The sequence below is a fragment of the Charadrius vociferus genome, unplaced genomic scaffold, assembly GCF_000708025.1.
Source record: "Charadrius vociferus isolate BGI_N301 unplaced genomic scaffold, ASM70802v2 scaffold444, whole genome shotgun sequence".
In the NCBI taxonomy this organism is placed as follows: Eukaryota; Metazoa; Chordata; class Aves; order Charadriiformes; family Charadriidae; genus Charadrius; species Charadrius vociferus.
Window position 1 is genome coordinate 1252781 of NW_009648242.1, and position 19813 is coordinate 1272593.

The window sequence follows — 19813 nt, forward strand, 5'->3', positions numbered from 1 at the left end:
AGCATCCCAGTTTGTTCCCTGGGCTGGGCTGCCTAGTCCAGGATAGCTGCAACAGTCCCCTGTCCTGGAGGAGAGAGTCAATGCATTTGCTCAGCAGTTCTTCCCAGTGCACCGCAAAAAATACAGAGCAGTTTGGCACATGAAACAACCAAATAACAGTTCCCGTAACACATCTGCAGTCATGTATCCAGCTGGGCTCTGCAGGAAAATCAGTTTTTCAACTAAAATTATTCAGATTTTAATTTAGGCTTTAAGCAGTTTTTTACTACTCCCCCAAATTATGCTTATCCCAGACTTGGTTTTGTGTGGAGAAACAGCTTCAATATAAACTTTAAAGCTCCGCCTAGTCTAGATTGCGGTGAAGATTCTCAGAAAAACTAATCAGCAAATTTTCTGCTTGCTCAAGCATCTGTGGATAGTGAAAAATATAACCAAGCTGGCCCTTTGTTTAAAACTCTAAACCTGGCCCATTTGTTTTATCATTCTTTAGCCTATGTGAATCCATTCTTGACTCATAGCTCAAATAATGCAGTCTTTTCTATTTCAGCTAACTGAGGGATTGATTTATTATGATTTTGATTTCCTCTTGGGAAAGTTACAAGCTCCCCAAGAAAGACCAGGCTGCCCAGATTAGGTCTCCTGGGGAAAGAGAATCATATTCAAAATGTAGATTTCGACAATTCATTATGACTGCATAAAGTTAAAATTTTGCCTATCATATACAGAACACATTTCTTTAAAATATCCAAATAAAGCAGAATCACCTCGGGCCATGAACTCTGTATTTTGTTAAAATAAATAAAGGAATGACTAGATAGTCCTATGACTCTGAGTAGAAACAGTGTGAATAATGACATACCCAAGTCATCAATCTTTCATTATACCACAGTATCGCAATGCAGACACCTGCTTTCCCAAGGAATTATTTATTCTTTTTTAATGACAAAGCCAAGTAGTGCTAGACAAACAAATTCAGATTTCAGCTCCCTTTTCAGTAACAGTAACTGCAAAATGCTTACTGATATGTGGAACATTGCAAGATCATGTCTCACACCTCAAGCTCTAAAATGGAGCCTCCTCTGTTTCATGACTGTACTGTTTCGTTAACATCAAACCTTTTAGCCAAATGCTGGCGGTTCACATAAAATACAATCATGCAAATTTAAATGATTTAAAAAAAAAAAAAAAGGGCATGGAGGAATTAAGATAGTTACACCACATGAGCTTTGCAGCATTAAATTCTCAAATCTCTTATCCCTAATCCCAAGAACAAAACATCCAACAACCACAGTAGGAAACAAAGAACAATCTTTTTTAGAGGAGGGAATTTACTATGTATCTAATTCAATATATTTTTGGAACAATAAAAATGGGATAATTTTGAGTACTAGAAATCGAGAGGGGAAAAATGTACTAAATGCTGGTTGAAAATCTGAAGCATGCCAGAAAAAAACAGATGGATGTTTTGTTAGGACCCATTGTAATAAAGAAAAAAAATGTTCTAAAATGTTAGCGATTGTCCTTCTGTTGTCTGTACAGCATTGTGAGAAGACACATGCTTCTCCAAAGGTAATAATATTGAACTGAAAGCTGATTTTACAAAGCTAGAGATCATAATTCTCCGTTCAAGGTCAATCCATGAATGACTTGAACGAAATGGCACTACAAAAATCAATCTGAATTGAACATACATGCTTACTGTCTATAGGCATTATTGTGTCTGGTTTGTTTTAAAATCTCTTCTCTCTATAGTAATGTGGTTCTGTCTCTGTGAACAAACATACTTACAGCAATGAGTCTTTAAAGATGCATTTTTGAAGGAAAGATCTAGATGCTAAACCTTAGAAACATTATTTGCCTTATTCCTCATAGTGAGTTACTTCTCTCTGGTTAAATACAATATTCTTTTCCTCCAAACACTAGTCTTTGGAGGCTTCTCCTGACATCTTCTGCACTTACTCAGTTTTGAGGTGTAACCTTGTATTTGGAAATCTGTGGGAGACCAGATTACCATTAATATATTTGCAAAGGTGTCCCCAATGTCCTGCTGCTGAAGGCCTTCCTGGACTATCCTATGGACCACTCTGCCGAACAACAGATGTGAGGCAGGGGCCCAGACTGCTTCAGCTCTCTGTCACCCAACCAAGCCAGTTGTGACTGGAGTTGTGACACTGCCCCCCGGTGTTTTTAGCAACTTTGATTAAACGAATTTTGGGTATCCTTCTAGTCTCCAGCACATGGCTGCTTCTTACCATAAAAGTTACGCTCTTAAAAGCAGAGCCATCTCCAAGCAAGAGCCCCCTTCCCTCTTGACATGTCCCCCCACCCTGGCTCCTGGTGCTCAAGGAAGCTCACATGGTTGAGCATGGTTTGATACAGGAATAAAGCAGTTATTCCTGTGCACGTGTGGTGGCCTCGGGATGGACAGAGGAAGCAACGCGTTAGGCGAGAAGAAGGTCTGTGGGTCCAGGGAAGAAACCACAGAGGGAGGTTGAGGGACAACAATAGGAGCACAACCCCACTCCCCAAACTACAACCCTCTAAAACCCCACTGGTCTTTCCCAGCGTCCCTCTCCTCTAAGGATCCTCTTCTGAGAAATCTGCTGCCACAAACTTAAATTTTGCCTATGCTGATGGCTCCGAGGAAGGGTTAACGGCTGAAGCACGTAATGGAGGAACCATCTTTTCTATATTTAGCTAGCATGAAAATCAGACCTCCCGATGGGCCTCTGTGGACCACAGTGACTACATGGTGATTATATATGGACCATAGTGACTGTATGCACATAGCCTGTACATATCTACATTAGCAGGTATCTCACACTTCTAACACTGTTGGTATGCAATTTGTCTAATTAAAAAAGCAACAGCACCCTATCTTCTTATTCATATATGCACTAACACAACTGTAATCCCAAAATAACAAGCCAGAGGCATTTAAAACACGTAAACAAACAAACCTATTTTGGTTAGCAGTCCAAATAATCTGTGACCATCATTGCAAATCTCAATCCAAAATGCAAAAAAGCTGTTGGTTTTAATGAAGGAAACTTGGGCAGGGAGCTTCACCAGCTTGCTGACAGCAAGCTCAATACTTGTATGGCCAACTTGAAAAAGTCTCCTCTGTTACTGCAGCAGCTACAGATGACTCAAAAAATGGAGAGAGAGGAATTATGTGTATTCCCTGACTGTGTTATAGACCATTTTACCAGTGCCAGCATGAAGAAAGGCAAATGAACAATACTGCAGAAATCAAATTCATCTCCAAACAGGCACTTTATATTGGTAACGTCAAAAAAGCGCAACTTACCCACTTTCTGAGAAATGAATCAAAAGCTAAAATACCCAGTGACTCGGAACAGCCACAATACAGGAATTCCAAATAAACACTTTTATAACAGAAGTTGGCAGTGTTAGCAATTCAAAACCATGATAAGTCAGTTTCTAGGAGAAAAGATGCATAGGAAATAGCATGGTGACAACACTTTGTCTTGTTACTGAAGTGAAAAATTCCTGGAAGTGAACAAATTTGAGAGCTTTAAGAGTGATTAACTACTTTATGCCAGAGGGATTTCAGTCCCCAGATTGCATGAAAGGCAGGTGATAAATAGCAGTGACATACTGCAAAGGGCTGTTGCCTACAATGTTCACCTGAAGATTAAGAATTAAGGCTGGGTGAAACAGTAAAATTCCTGAAAAATTGAGTTCCAGCAGGTCAGAAACTATCTGCAAGGTGAGGTCAAACTTAGTGAGTAGTTTCAGCTGAGAAAACAATTCACTAGACATACTTTTCTTAATAAATAAATAAATAAGCATTAAAAAATGTATTGGACAAAATACTTGATTCTGTCCTGAAACGCTAGTTTTCAGTTTGTAATAAAAAACTAATGTCTCAATTTGCTATTTTTATACTGTTTTCCCTACCCCACTTGTTAATTATTTTGTTCCATTTGAGTACCAAATGCAAAAAAATCCCTTATTCAGCCAACTCCAGTAGACACAAGTCGTCTTGCAGTAACTGCTACAGTAATTACAAGCACAAACGTACCGAAGCAGGTTACAAGGAGAGCTCTCCCCAGTAGCTGCACTGCCAGCTGCAGTGGGGTCATTCCTAGCCCTTTAATGACCACATCTGGATCTGTGATACCTGCTGATCAGATTGAGCCTTTGCATATGGTTTACAACATTGATTCTTTTGTATCTGCATCACTGTTTGTGAATTCATTTCTTACCTTTCTAGAGAATTTCACTTTTCACCACCCTACCCAGAGATGTGCCCATTGTATAAATTTCCACTTGATTCAAGAACACAACCTGTCCCCTTCCAGCTGATGTATTTAACACCTTCACTGCCAGAGCCTACTATGCATTAGCAAAGTCCAGAAATATTTTTTTTTTTTTTAATTGCAGCATCTCATGGAACATCTGCAAAAACATGCTGCACCAGAGACAGAAAACACCAAAGATTTCTAGTTTAAAAAAAAAAAAGAGAAGAAATTATTCATCTGGTTAAAATAAATAAATAAACAAACCAACCCCAAAATGCCTTAGGAAACTGAACAGTTGTTACTTTGATAAGATATTAGACGTGATTTGCTCATAGCTGTATCATCACCTTTAGGTTTAAATCTAGTGGCCTAAAAGCATGACAAGATATTTTTTACTCAAGAGAATTCTGGTCCCATCTGCATTTTCTTCTCTTGAAGTTACTGAGATGCATGTAATTACCCAGAGGCTAAATTTGGACCACAAAGTGATAATCTTTTTTTGTTGTTGTTACTTTGTAAGTATTTCCACAGCAAAACAAAAGGAATGTTACAAAGAGGCTTATTTTTTCAAAAAAGGAATTAGCAGCAGGAATCAATGATCTCCAAAGTAACAAAGATCCTATTTCCAGGCAAATACTCTTAACTTCAAAATAAACAAAAAAAACCCCCATAAAACAAAACACTTCCAGAGGGACATTCAAACCCTATGTGCTATGCTGAACAGGCTGCAGCCTTTCTCTTCATCTCCTGCATAGTGTGACATCAGCTCTTTACATTTTCTCTCCAATGTTTTGAGGGGTCAGTTCAACCCCTACTGAAGTTTCTCCACTCTCAGTTTTCAGGCTAATACCAGGTGCCTTTACTCTTGCCTGACACTTTATTAATGTAAAAATCTGCTTCATTACCACAATCTGGCTGCTGGGGGGAGACCAGTATTCTTTTCATTACTTTTTTTTTTTTAGAGCTGATGTTGAACTACAGAAGGGGAAGGAATACCCAATGACATCTTCCGTCTTCCTTATATAAAATGGGAGAGACACCTGTTCCTGGCCCACCTGACCTGAAGAGTCATTTCCCCTCTACACTTCAGACACTTCCCTTCTTCAGCTCCATTGGGACAGTGTTGTGGATGTCTTCCCTGTGACATTTCAACCCCCCCATTTTTGCAATTGTTTGTCCTCTAAAGAAAGACTGCCTTAAATTGGTGATTGTTTTTTGAGCTCCTTACTGGTCTGAATAGTTTATGTAGCTGGCATTCAGGCAGAGAGGCTGAAGAAAGTTAATATTCAAAACATTTTGTATGCAAGATGAGCAAACTATGTTTGTTCATGGCTGCTGACATGGATTTCCCTGCAGGGCATACTTGGATGCCAGGACTGAAATACCTCTATCCTGGGCTTCCAGTGCCTGGGCTTTGTGGCATCCGCTTGTTTTCTGCGTATCCAGCTGCAGTTAAGGCAAAGAGAAGGGGCTTGGAGAGAGGTAGCAAAGGGAATCAGCACAGTCACCCTGACAAAAATCCCTTCTGAATGCGTATCAACGATGCACAGTGTAAAACTGGAAACTGCACCTACTGCTATGAGAGGCTGCAGATCGGTACTAAAACATGCTGGCTAGGATGGCCTGGGGAAAGAGATACAGTGCCTGCTTCCTAGTTCTCCTCAACTTCGTTAGTAGTTTAAAACATCCAAATTCTCAGACATCAGCATTGAGCTGAAGTAAAACACCACACTCCCTCAGCCCCTCCTTCCAGCCCCCACTGGCCACAGGCGTGTGGACTTGTGTTTTGCTTTACAAGCATACTGAATTTACATCTGTACCTTATAGTTTACTGGGTGTTAAGCCCACTCTCATGACTGGAGATTACCTCGTGCTAATAACAACTTTGCTCCTGCTTGTCGGCAGTGGTGCTCTGCTGAGCCCAGCTAATGAACACCAGCTGCTAAGGAAGAGGGGGAAAAAAAATGTCTCACAACTACTACACTCTGTCAGCTTTTCAAACTCCTATGAGCAGTGTTTTTTGGCAAAATGTGCATCAAATACATGCTCCCATCCTATTTCTTACTAGAGTCATTAGAACATTCCCATACTCTGCATTACTGGAGTTCACTGCTGTTGTACAGACACCAGACAGCACCACTGCAGGCTGCCTGGGACACTTCTGAGAGCAGCAGGCTCCCAATTCCCCAAATTGAGAAAGAACAAGAAACTGCTGTTTGTCGTCTCTGGATCCACCCAGAGACGGAAAGTTTTGAAGGCAGATCTTAAGGTTCTGCTTTGGATAGCTAGAAAAGGAGAAAAGAGCTCCACAAGGGCGCAAGGAATTTGAAAAACTCTTGGAAGTGAAACTGGGACTCTGGTTTTTTTTTTGGCTAAGGCAGAGGTGGACTGAGGGGATGGGGAGGTGCAGGGCTGAGGGAAATGCGTGTTGAAGAAGTGGGGCATCTGGAGTCGATTTCCATGTGAGCACAGCCTGCCTGTGAGATGGTTCTTGTTTAGAAACTGAGTCCTGGTAATTTTTTCCATGGAGTGGAGCACGAGGAGTTTGGTCTCAAGGGCTAACCCCATACTGTCTTGGAACTGAAGTGAGCTAGAGACTTTTATGGTCTACATGTCATAGACAGGCATTTGTCAGAGCTTGGGACCTGGCTAAATTGTGCCAGCACAGCCATTGTGCAATAACCCAAAGCAGGAGAAATTAATCAAACATTGCATCAGAATAGCTTTATGAGACACATTCACAGTAAACTTAGACCAGGGGGAGTGAAGGGAGTCAGGATTTGGGAAAGTCTGAGACGACTTGGCCACTCTGCAGTGCCAAAGACACACAAAAAAATCAGCCAGCAACATTGTGCACTTCAAAAGGCAAAGATATATCTAACACACAATGACTTTGTCGGCTCTTTTCATGCCCTCTGCTATCACAGATTGGTGGAGGTTGGAAAGGACCTCTGGAGGTCATCTGGTCCAACCCCCCTGCTCAAGCAGGGCCACCTAGAGCCAGGACTGTGTCCAAATGGCTTTTTAGTATCCCCAAGGAGGGAGACTCCACAAGCTCCCTGGGCAACCCGTGACAGTGCTTGAACACCCCCAGTGAAATGTTTGCTGGTGTTCACACAGCACCTCCTGTGCTTCAGTTCACGCCCGCTGCCTCTCCTCCTGTCACTGGGCACCACTGAGAAAAGCACCCACTTTGCACCCTCCCTTCAGGTATTTATACACATTGATAAGATCCCCCCCTCAGCCTTTTCTTCAAGCTGCACAGTCCCAGCTCTCTCAGCCTCTCGTCATAGGAGAGATGCTCCAGTCCCTTAACCATCTTTGTGGCCCTTTGTTGGACTCTCTCCCATATGCCCATATCTCTCTCGTATGGAGTAGCCCAGAACTGGACACAGCAGTCCAGGCGTGACCTCACCAGTGCTGAGCAGAGGGGAAGGATCACCTCCCTTGACCTCCTGGCAATACTTCTTCTAATGCAGCCCAGGATACCATTAGCCCTTTTTTTTCCTGCCAGGGCATGTTGCTGGGTCTTGTCTAACTCGGTGACCATCAAGACCGTCAGATCCTTTTCTGCCAAGCTGCTCACCAGCTGATTGGCCCCCAGCATATACTGGTGCATGGAGTTGCTCCTTTTCAGGTGCAGGACTTGGCACTTGCCTTCGTTGAACTTCAAGAGATTCCTGTCAGCCCATTTCTCCAGCTTGTCAAGTCCCTCTGGATGGCAGCACAATGCTCTGGTGAATCTGCCACTCCTCCCAGTTTTGGGTCATCAGCAAGTTTGCTGAGGGTACACTCTGCCCATCATCCAGATCATTAATGAACGATGTTAAAGAGGACTGGACCCAGTATTGACCCCCTGGGGTACAATGCTAATTACTGGCCTCCAACAAGACTTTGTGCCAGTGATCACCAGCCTCTGGGCCCAGCTATTCAGACAGTTTTCAATCCATCTGCCCATCCAGCCCATACTTCAACAACTTCACTGTGAGGATCTTATGGGAGACAATGTTGAAAGCCTTAGTGAAGTCTACATAAACACTATCTACGGCTCCTTCCTTGTCTACCAGGCCAGTCATTTCGCTGTGTTAGTTCATCATGCTGATCGAGCATGACTTCCCCTTGTGAATCCATGTTGACTACTCCTGATGACTTTCTTGTCCCTTACGTGCCTGGTTATGGTTTCTAGGATTAGCTGCTCCATCACCTTCCCAGTGATCAAGGTGAGGCTGACCGGCCTACAATTCCCTGAATCCCCTTTCTTGAATATAGGAGTGACATTTGCTTTCCTCCAGTCTTTGAGCACTTCTCCCAATTGTCACAATTGATCAAAGAAACGTTAAAGAAAATAAAGATGGCACTAAATCTTCAGTACTGCTGGGTCAAATTCACCCTTTCAGATATACTTTTATGCCGAATAGTGAGGCAGCATTGTTCTCTCTTGAAGATTTTAACACGTGCCCTAATTTTTAAAACATGACACGTCTAGTGACAAGCACACAGAACTGAGAGAAAGGCAAGGTACAGTGATGGGCAGGTGGGAGAATCAAATCTGAGGTAGTCAAGTGTGCAATGGTCAGGGAGGATGCTGAGACAAGTGAGCTGTGATGCCTAGTCCTCCCCCACTGACGCCTTGCATTTCCCATTCACTGTGTTTATATCTGCTCCAAAATCCTTCAGACTGAGGACAAGTGCTGTACAGTATCTTGAACCAGGGTGGGGTAGAGGGGGGTCCTAGCACTACTGAAATACAAGGAGAAACAGGACAGAATAAAAACTCTGAAGAGAAGAATAAGTCAAGAAAAAGGGAAATAAAAGTACCTCCCAAAAATGTGTCACACATGATAGGTTTCAGAGGCAAAAATTGTATCTTTTCACTGCTGCAGACCCTTTTTTTACCTGTCATGTTATATTAGAAAATATGACAGAGCCCTTAACTCGTTGAAATTAAACAGTGTAGTGCAAAATGCTGGCAGCTCTTCTAACTGCAGTAGTGTATTAGATTTTCTTTGCTAGTCTGAGGGAGAAGATTAAATGGATGGTGGAGTACCACATAGCTCTATGATCCCTGCAATTGCCCAGGTCTCTCTGTCTCAGCATATATGTCTGCCTAAACAAGGGAAGGTTAATGGTTCTGGCCCAACCTGAGGGTGAAGGACACCAGGCATTTACACTCAGTTGTTAACTGGGAAAAGGGAAGGAGTCTGTGGGGATGTTCTGTCCCTGCAACATCAGTCACCCCTCCTCCTGAAAAGAGCAGAGAGAGATTTTGGGATCAGCTGGAGAATGCCCTGACGGGGAGATTCAAGAAGGCATCAGGGAAGTTGCTCCCCACTTTGAGACTGATGTGCAGCTGCAGTGTGTCCGTAAACCTGACTCCAAATAAAGCGATTCCCGTCAGAGGGGCTGCCTGCCCTCCTTCTTTTACAGCTGAAACTTAGGTATTTGGGCAGAAAAGTCCTTGCACTGGGGCAGAGAGTGCTCTAGGAAAGCCAGGGACCACAGTTTGGGTGCTCCAACATCCCAGTGCAGCCAAACAGGCCATAGGAGCTTGTTGTTCATGCTGCTTGCAGCTTAGCTGGAGGTGAGCCAGCTGATGGGGCCATGAAAAGACCTTCATGGCAGATGGCCAGGGACCTTTCCCTGTAGCTTCTGTGAGGGCCTCCTGAGGATAGCATTTACTTCCAGTTTACATCTTCCCGGGCACTCCCCCAGAGGGCCTGGGTGTGAGCGATCTGCCATCCCACCAGGTGACTGAGGTCCCCGTGTACGCGCAGGAGAAGGGGCCCTGGTCCAGGCAGTGTTCCTGTTCCTCCTAAAGGAGCGGGCTGGTACTTTTGCAGCCCCCGCTGTTTGAGATCAGGGTCTCCTGCTTGCAAGGCTAGCTTTTAAATCAAAGCCAGTTGATTGCAGGGAGGCAGGAAGACTGTTTTCTCTCTTGATTACTGCAACAAAAGAAATCGTGAAGACTTTTCTAGCATGCTGAAAACCTCAGATATTCTGCAGGATAAGTAGTCCAGCCTGACGTTATAGATGCTTGTTCATTTAGCAAATACAATATATGGAATGCTTATTTTATTAATGACTCATTAACCATTTGTGTTGCTGCTGCCAGAATTCAGGGATGTCAGTGAAGACCCAGGTTACTGAATCTACCTCGGTGCTAATGTGCTTTCCCTGTAGTTCGCTGGTTTGAAAATTATTTATCATCAGAAAGGCAAGCAATGAGTATTACAGGCTGCATACTTGGAGACACATTGATGTGGTCTACTGCACATGAGAACACTTCCTCTTCACTAATGTTATTAACATAAATGGCAATTTTACATGGTCAGGTCTGAGGCTAAGGACTTAGTTTAACCCCCACATATGGTCTGTGCAGTGCTTATGAATCCCAGTGGGCTGAAATATGAGCATAATTCTCGTCCACGCTTGCCTCTGAAAGATCAGGTGTAATTTTTCTGCACGTGTGCAAAAAAAGTCCCTGCTCATCTCTAAGTGATCCTCGTGTTAACACGAGGTCTTAGGGAAAACATGCAAAATTCCAACCTTACACAATTGTATCAGGTGTAATGGTCAGTATATTTGTCAAAAAGACATTTAATCCTACAGAAAACAAATATATAAAACATTAAATCCTATTTACTACAGGGCCAACTCTACAAAAAGTCACCTCTATTTACTCACATACAGTAACCTGCATATGAAACTCCTGCATTTCTGGACACAGATGACCACGCACACAAGTTAGACTTACCCCTCTATCAGTCCTGCTTGTGCTTACAGTAATATTCAAAGTGCACATATATGAGCACATATGTATTTAAAAACTGATTGGAGCAGGATAAAAAAATGCTTTTATGTGTGTGACTCCTTTACAAGGATTACTTATGTTAACCTCCTGCCAAATAGGCCGTGATATACTGAAGGGGAAAAAAATGCAAACTGTAACTTTTGAGAGAGGTTAAATATTTTGCTCAAAATGCAATTTCTCCATTTTACAATCATCAGCCTACAAAGTGAAATTTACTCCTGCCAGTCTGCTTCTTTTATCTACTTGTACTGCCATCTAATTTGTTTCCTTTACGGAAATTACAAGGTCATCAAAGCCGAGCAACTGTTGTGCTTGTGATTAACTCCCCACAATCAGCAGACACAAAACATGAAGATTTATGGTTAGATTTTTTCAAGGTGGAAATTTATGAGCTAGTTTGTAATGGACCTGCCCTAAATTTGTCAGCATTAACCAGCAAAAGAAAAAAACCCAAACAAATCACCTTTGTTTTCTTCTTTTAAAGCCAGAATATAATATTTTGCATCAGCTACTTCCTTGCCTGTATTTGTTTCACCTGTTTTTATTAATATTAGTCATTCTTTTACTCAAAAGATAGTACTGCATGGACTCCACGTGGTCTCTTGTTTACTGGAGAAATAAAAGACTATTTCTATTACTGACATATGTTATTTTATTACTGCCACAAGCTTGCGTTATATCACCATGAATTGTTTTGCCCAGCAGAGAAACATGGCTTCCTCTGAGGTAAAAGCTGACAGTAGTTCGACAACTAAAAGCAACACTGCAATCAATTCAGGGCAGAAAATGAAGGATACCACACCCCACTGAAACTGGAAAGGAAACTAAGGTAGACTAAATATATTTGTCTCCGCTGTGTTGACAGCCCAAGTTAGACCTCAAATACAGACTGTGTCAGGGGGCTGAAGAGGATGGGAAGCATGAAGGGGAAATTGTAACCCGATAATATATTCTCCCTCAGCTTCTGCAGGGAAAGGATGGGAGAAACAGATGTTGCAGACAGTGCAGAGTGACTTGCACTGCTTCCATAAGAGCAGGCAAGGGGAGCAGTGACAGACCCCAGGAATAACAAATACCTTCCTGGGCTGGAGACATCTCTGATTGAAATGAACTTTTGACACCGAGAAAACACTTTCCATTTCATCAGTGGCCACACGGATGCCTCTGGGGAAACCTTGCCCTCAAACGCTGCTTCCTGCTGCCTGTTGCCTACCATCAAGAGCATTCTTCCCCTCAGCACAATGTTCCTCCTCCTTTATGCTAACATAAATAAATCATCCCTGCACATTAGGAGCCCCACCTTCTAACATGGAAAGACACAGCTGCCCAAGGACAGACTATATTGCTTCTGCGAAGTTTGGCTTTCATACATTGCAAAATATCTGCTGGCCCTGCTTGAGCGAAACTGGTGGCAGCAGGGGTTCATCCCATCTCGAGGTGGAGCTGCGACAGAAGAGAAGTCACACTGCCACTGCCCATCCAGATCACAGGTTAAGGACACTGTTCATGCCACAAATGAGGGAGCATGTAGAGGTGATGTGTTCTGTGGTGACACTGTCACCTCCCTTTTCCCTTGATGATCCACTGACCTTTTGCCGTAGCAAATTACTCAGATGAAGCAAATTCATGCTGTTAGTTGTTGAAACTCATATCAAAACAATAGTAATAGCATAATTCATAATGTTAGACTTGGCTTTTTCTATAATGAATCATGATGTTAGCAAAGAAAATTCCTAATATAATGAGAGACAAGTTCAAACCATGCTCAGAAATGAGGATCCTTGTCCTTCTGAAACAGTTAGATGTCTGAAGAGATTGTAATATCTGGGTGGTTTTTTGAAAACACACAAACTTTTCTGTCAATGAGAGTTTGTCAACTAGGGGAATTTTCCAAAGTTCACAGGTACATATGTACATTTGGAGACCCCAACACATCTTAAAAAGAAAATAATATATATATGTATATGTGTGCATGTGTTTCTTTCAGTGGCTTACCTGTGGTGAGAAAGCCTATGGAAGATGCAACCTTCCCAGAGTGCTTTAACTACAAAGCCACCTTTCCATTCAGTGCATCAGAGCTCGACAGGACATCAGTTACAGAAAAGAGGGCTGACAAGAGCCTTGAGAGCCCGTCTCACCAATACCCCTGCACAGAACCAAGCTCAGTTCTGCTCAGAGTATCTATTCCTGGCGGTTGAGCCCAGATGTGTAAGGATGACTTGTTTTCAGCTTTTTGCCCACAGATAATCACCCGCTTTTGTTGTCTTCCTCCTGATGCTAAGGACAATTTAGATAGCTCCCTTGGGGTTTCTTACAAAAGTACAGTTTCCTCACGAAGCTAAACTAAAAGGAAAAAAAAATAATGCCATGTTCCCTAGGTACCATCGTAGCTAAAACCCAGGCTCAGCCCTTTGCAGCATTTTTGGTCACCCCCATTCATGTATCTAGTGCTGTCGCATCGTCCCCTCTAATCCAGGATTTAGATGAACTTGTTTACCACAATCCCATTTTCCGTGTGATTTATCCCCAGCACCCGACAGGCGGAGAGGCAAGCTCCACACACAGAGAGCGTGCGCACTGCTGTTGGGGATGAGCTCTTGCTTTAGGCACTTGCTTTTCACTCATTAGTGGAAGCTAACAATAAGTGTGAGAATTGCAGACGTCAGAGGTAATTAGGAAGAAATTATTTCACGTTGCCCAGCAAAATGAGGTCTGTGAATAAAGCCTAATCCTGCTGTCTGCCCACTCGTTTTATCCCTAAATGACTCGGAGATGGGGAGGGCACAAAACGCTCTCCACAGTGCGGGGTGGGGGACAGCCACAAGGAGATTCAGCGGTGCTCAACTGGGGCCATCTTGCTGCCATCCCCTGGCTGAATAAACCCTCCCCTCTACGGGACTGCAATGCTGTTTAAATAATTAACCGTTTCAAAAAGCTGAATCTCCTCACAGCCTAATCTTTTAGTAAATAAAAATGATCACTTCAGACTATTTAGTCCCCTCATCCTCTGAAGGAACTGCTGTGCGTTTTAGCGGCTGTGCAAGCCTTGCAGACCAGCCCTTCCTCAGCACTGCTAATATCTCTATCACCTTCATGGCGATGCTGAAGACACTGTCCTTTTCACAAACTGTCGAATTTTTCTACTCTGCTTTGTGGTCCATGTCTCTCCTTCTGTTTACAAACATACTCTATTGCTCTGTCTCCTGAGTACTCTCCCTCATGCAGAGGGACACATGGACAACTAGCACCTGATGTGAACAATTCCAAAAAACCTCACAGCAGCCGCATGACATTTTAAAAATCAGTGGCAATTTTTTATACTTGTGAGAATTCACCAAGTTCATTTCATCACACGATTTCTGTTTCTAGGCAGTATTTTTCAGCACAGCTGAGGAAGACATGGTATCGATTGGGGAATGTGTAGAGTAGATTACCTTTCTGATCGAGGTAGTAGGTGACCATCATCTGTCAAACCTGCCGCTCCATAACAAAGATTCATGTCTTTTCATGCTGTGTTTCTCAGTCACAGACACCTCGGTACTATTTCCAAAGCATCAATGGGACTATAAACACATCCAGCAGGTGTGCATGTCCATATCTCATGCACACATATTTACAGCCGTATGCACACAAACAGTGTCTCTGAGATCTATTTTCATACCTCCTATCCTTTGCCTCATGATACTTGCAATGTATTATTTATATTGCTTCAGATCAAGATTTTCCACTTGCTGGTGTAAGGACAGCGCCCCATAAGGTACTGTAGCGAATAAATCTAAGGCTGTACAATAAACAATGCAGAGCACTACTGTACGTGTGACAGAGGAGCTTGCCATTGATTCTCTGCTTTAAAGCCAGCTGAACCTATACAGTGTCATACTCACAGGATTCAGTTGAGCAATGGGATGTCCATCACTCAAAGTCACAAGAGAGGCAAAAGGTAGTGAATGAACACTGCAAAGAGTTACTTTCTTCTTTATTGGTTTCTAATTTAATTATTTAGTTAATGTGCAAAGGGCTGCTCCCCAACCTCATCTCTCTTTGCTTTCATACTGGGCATGGTTTTGGGTTAAACGGGACTCCTACAACAGACAGCTTTTGGCAGTGGCACAGCACAGGCTACAAAATCGTATTGGGTTGCTTGTGGCACCTGCCAGTGATGGGTAGCAGTCCCCTGACATGCACTGCTTGCCTGTGGACAGCCTTTATCTATCTCCCCTGGCCTGTGACCTTCAGCCAGTCTGTCCTCTGCTTCAAGGTGGGCAGAAGTGTGCTGCTGAGACAGATATGATGCTGACCAGTAATAATACTGTGAATATCGAGAAGTCCCCTTAAAGTTGATTATTAGCAATGAGATGATAATAATTCTGGATTACCCAAATTTTTGTATGATGAGATCATCCTATTCCAGCAGGTGGGAAAAGCCAGGATGGAAGCAATTCAGGGAAAACAGATAAGGACACTGCTATGCATTCTTGAAAAGCTATGGATCAAAATCTCAGCTTTGCTACTCTTGTATCTAATTGCTAATGAGCACCTTCACCAGAGTTCAGGGTTTAAGAGACTAAAAAAAAAGACCGAGTGCTTTAGAAAGCCTCTCTCATAGGATGTGTGGCAGATCATCCATAGTCTAAATAAAGACACATGTTGTCTCAAGGTATGGGAGAGACTTTGTGAAAATATGCAAAGAAACCAGGTCTTCCCAGTCCAAGCCAGTGCAAAATCCTCAGTGAAGTCTGGTGTAGTGTGCAGCTACACAGAAATATAGAGATACATTTTCTCTAAAGAGCTTTTGTGCTTACTAGATAATACGCTGACTGAGGAAGTCTGTGTGGTCTCTTGTGACCACCATTATGATTCCTTGGTGAAACAGAAGTGCAAGGACTGGCACTGAAGCACCCATCTCAGTACCAGGGGATGGTCCCGCCATTTCTGGGAGACATACAGCTCTGATGTGCATCACCCATCAGTGCTGGCCCTCCTCCTCGCCAGGGGCTCCTGACAGGCCATGCCTTTATCCTTGCCCCTGGGAGAACATCCAAGCTCAGATCCAGAAGCTGTCCGAGTCCTTGCTTCACAGCCGTCTCCCAGATACGCCCCACTCCTTTCACCCTGATACTCACCAAAAGCTAAATCCAGGCCCTCCCGCTCCTTGCTCTAGCCTGAATAACTGGGGAATCAGCGCTTCCCAGGAGGCCTGACACAGCCAGAGTAACAGGCAGAAGACAGAAGTTGTCTTTTCCCTCTGCCTGTTAACTTTGAGAGTCCTGCTTTTCATTCTGTTTTCCCTTTTCTATCTTGCAGTCACTTGTAAGCCCTTCTTGAGCAGCTGTGAAACTGTGCAGGCACCAGAGGGATAAAAGGGAGGAGTTGGGAGAAGCTGAGCAGGCAGAAAAAATGAAAACCATACCCACTTAAAGATTTACTTAGCGCAGAAGGTCTGCATTTCAGAGCAAACACTAATGGAGTTGTAAGGGTTTTTAGCAGCCAAGAACATGGCCTCCAGCATCCATTTCCTATCCCCAAGTCCCATGTGGTTATGAGCTGAAGTTCTGCAAATTATTTCACTATTTTTGCTCCTTGTTTCATAGTAGGTATCACATTTTGGAGTAGTCCATTCGGGTTTGGTTATAGGAAGAGGTTGTCTAATCGGTGCTGTAATTGCTGTGTGAAGACTGCCCAGAAACAGTCTATGGTGCACTAGCCTGTTCAACCGTCTGGAATTCACGTGACGTGGGCTTTCGTGCCTTTGCTAGGACATATTTTGCCACCTTGGGCAAAAAGCTCCGTTTTTGCTTGGATCTACAATTGCTGAGTCTTGATATAGGATACACACCACAAAGCCCTACATTCCTGTGAAGTGTTTACGATAGGCACACAGGTGTTGATTTGTCTCATGGCTGAGTTAATATTCAGGTGTGTAGTCGGCCAGATCCTGCTGCAAGATATGGTGTCTGCAGCCTCACCCCCACAACTGGTCTGGTGTAAGCCAGGCCACTATTCTCCCAGCACAGGAAACAGGCGACACGGTGAAGTCTGGTCTGGAGTCTCTCTACCAGCTGGCGGATGCAATAATAAAGACGTAACAATTTTCTGGGACTAACTGGCGGTTCAGAGGTTCCAAGCTACATTTAAACAGGATCTGAACAAACAGTTCTGAGGCAAACTGATTTCCTGGTGCAGCTCTAAATAAGGCTGGAGGAACGACACCTGGGATGGTTTTGGTCCCACACAATATGTCAATGGTCAATCTCTCAATATGCTTGGCTATAAGTGTCTTTAAAAATGACATTCTCTTTATAGTACTAAACTCTGATCTGCCAAATGTGGCAGCCAATGAGCTTTTCCAAACTAAATACTGTGAGAATTATACATAAATACTGAAGTATCCTAATCAGCCTCTTGGTGAAAATTAATTGATCCATTACAGACAATAACTATTTGCTGAAGTTTTTATTCTGCATTTTTTACTTCTGTAAGTAGCATATGTGACTTCATTGGCTGGCTATTTTAAACCGTAGGGGACCATTGGTGGAACAGTACAAATCCCTCTGAAATCCAAAATTGCCAGCTGCAATTATACTCTGCATCTAGCATCTTCTCTAAGGACTATAAATGCTTCACTACTTTAATTTTGCTTGGCATTTGCATCACTGAGTGACAATTATGGAGCAATGGCAAAGGACGGATTCATTAATGAAGTATGGACAGTAAAGAGATACTGTCCAAATTGAAATATTCTCTCTATATCAATCTAATATTCATCAGTCTGTGCACATGGATACATGCCATCTAGATACGCAGCACTGGTAAGACAGGCACCTTCCTTTTTGCTGCTCAAATATCTGTGGCTTTTTGCATATTAGAGATAAGCAAAGTTGTTTTCTCCTCGTATTTCTTGATTGTTTTTAACTACCCAAAAGGATGAGACACTAAGTTGTAATTTAAAGGTCAGACTAGCAAATATATTATTCCAGATAAGGCTTGTGAAATTCTACCAATTTCAGTGATGTTACACCGGTATAAAATGGAAATGAAAAGCAGTGGCTTGGCTATTATTTGAGCTCATATATAAACAGTTTTAATTATTTGAACTATTTGTGATTGCCCCTAAGTCCTAGCTATACTAGAAGACAAGATCAAGCATTATACCTCAGACTGAATGACCAGAGATGCAACTGGGGAAACAAATAATGACATCGTGAGAATATGGGGCTTACACTGGAAATGTTCTGGGTATTGCTGAAGTTTGTTTCCCTTGTTAAAAAGAGATATGCTGAAGCAAATTGCTTTAATGGGGAAAAAGCAGGTTTTGGAGAGGTGAGATATAAAACATTTATAACAAAAATCACCCGGGGCACAGTGAACTGTGCAGAGTCAATGTTTGCCAGTGACACTATTTACCTTCATCAAACAGAGCTATAAAACTTAGGAGAGACTTAAGTAATTTATGCAAAGGGGCAACACAGTAGAAATGCTGTTCAATGTCATTGCAAGGTCAAGCAGTGAACAGTAAGATACGCTAAGAGACAAAAATTGCAACTCTTCACGCTTCAAAAGGGTTCAAATATAAGCACTGGGACCTTGCTATCATGTGTTGCTCTTTGGGACCCAGAGCTCCACGTGCAGCTGCAGTCTAACAAGGTATTAGGCTGAATAAAGACTGGACTGAAAAAAAATCACAGTACCAGCAACAGTGCAGTGCCATCTTGCATACTTTGGGCATCACTGCTGAGGCCCTTCAACAAGAATACTGAAGAATTAGACAGGTGTTGGAGCAGTTAGCCTGCATGATGCAGGACAAAGACTTTCAAAGACAGACTGGAAAGATGTGGTTAGTTTATTCCAAAGAGGTGATAAACAAGGCCATGAAAAAAGTAGATAAAATGCTGGAAGAGCTATTTACCAGGAGCTCCTATTCCTCCTGTCTCCACAACATGGTAGCAGTGTTCCCCTTTTATCCCCTCCCTCCCCAAAAAAAGAAGGAAAAAAAAAACAAAAAGAAAACCCCACAAGCAAATTCCCAGCAACTGGCTGATCTCTTCCTTGTGGTTTTCTGAGTCACACTGGAGAGCAACTAACAGCATTCACCAGCTATGCATATCACCAAGTTGATAACAACAGTATTATATTGATTATAGAAATCACGGCCGGAGCATAGGAGGTTCTTAGACATTACTACCTGACCTCAGTTTACTAAATCTTGACAGAAATCTTCCACATTTAATGGCCACCCACCTATACCCCATGCAATACAGAAAACCAGAACAGTTGGTGAGTAACACTGTTATGAAGAAGAAACAGTTTATCCAACCTGACCCAACAAAAGTAGGTACTGAAGGACCTACTGAAGTATTTTGGATCAGGAAAAGACTCAGCTACTCACAGGAGATGCAGTCAGAAGAGAAAGTTATACCTGTGCCCTTTGGCCAAACTAATAGCCTATCAAATGGCACCTGCAGCTACAGTCCAAAATGTTATCAAAGGTGAACATTCCCAATGGTGCACCAAAACCAACCAAATCCACACAGTGTTATGCTGACACTTAACACAACCGAAGATCCCATAGGATATGCCAGGGAAATGAAATGGGGAGTTGTATGGGAAGTTATATTTGAGCAGAAATAGTGTCTACAGTCTTTGCCCTCCTCTTGCTTGGCTTTTCCTCTTGAACATTGTGAGCAAACAGATCTCCGATGTTTACAGACTAAGTATAAAAACTGCATCCCACCAC

At 42.8% G+C, this 19813-nt stretch overlaps 1 protein-coding gene across 2 annotated transcripts in view; it reads right to left on the minus strand.

Annotated features, from left to right (window-relative positions):
- The window catches only part of PHACTR1 (phosphatase and actin regulator 1), a 310226-nt gene that overhangs the window by 26123 nt on the left and 264290 nt on the right, over nt 1–19813 (minus strand). The window lies entirely within an intron of this gene.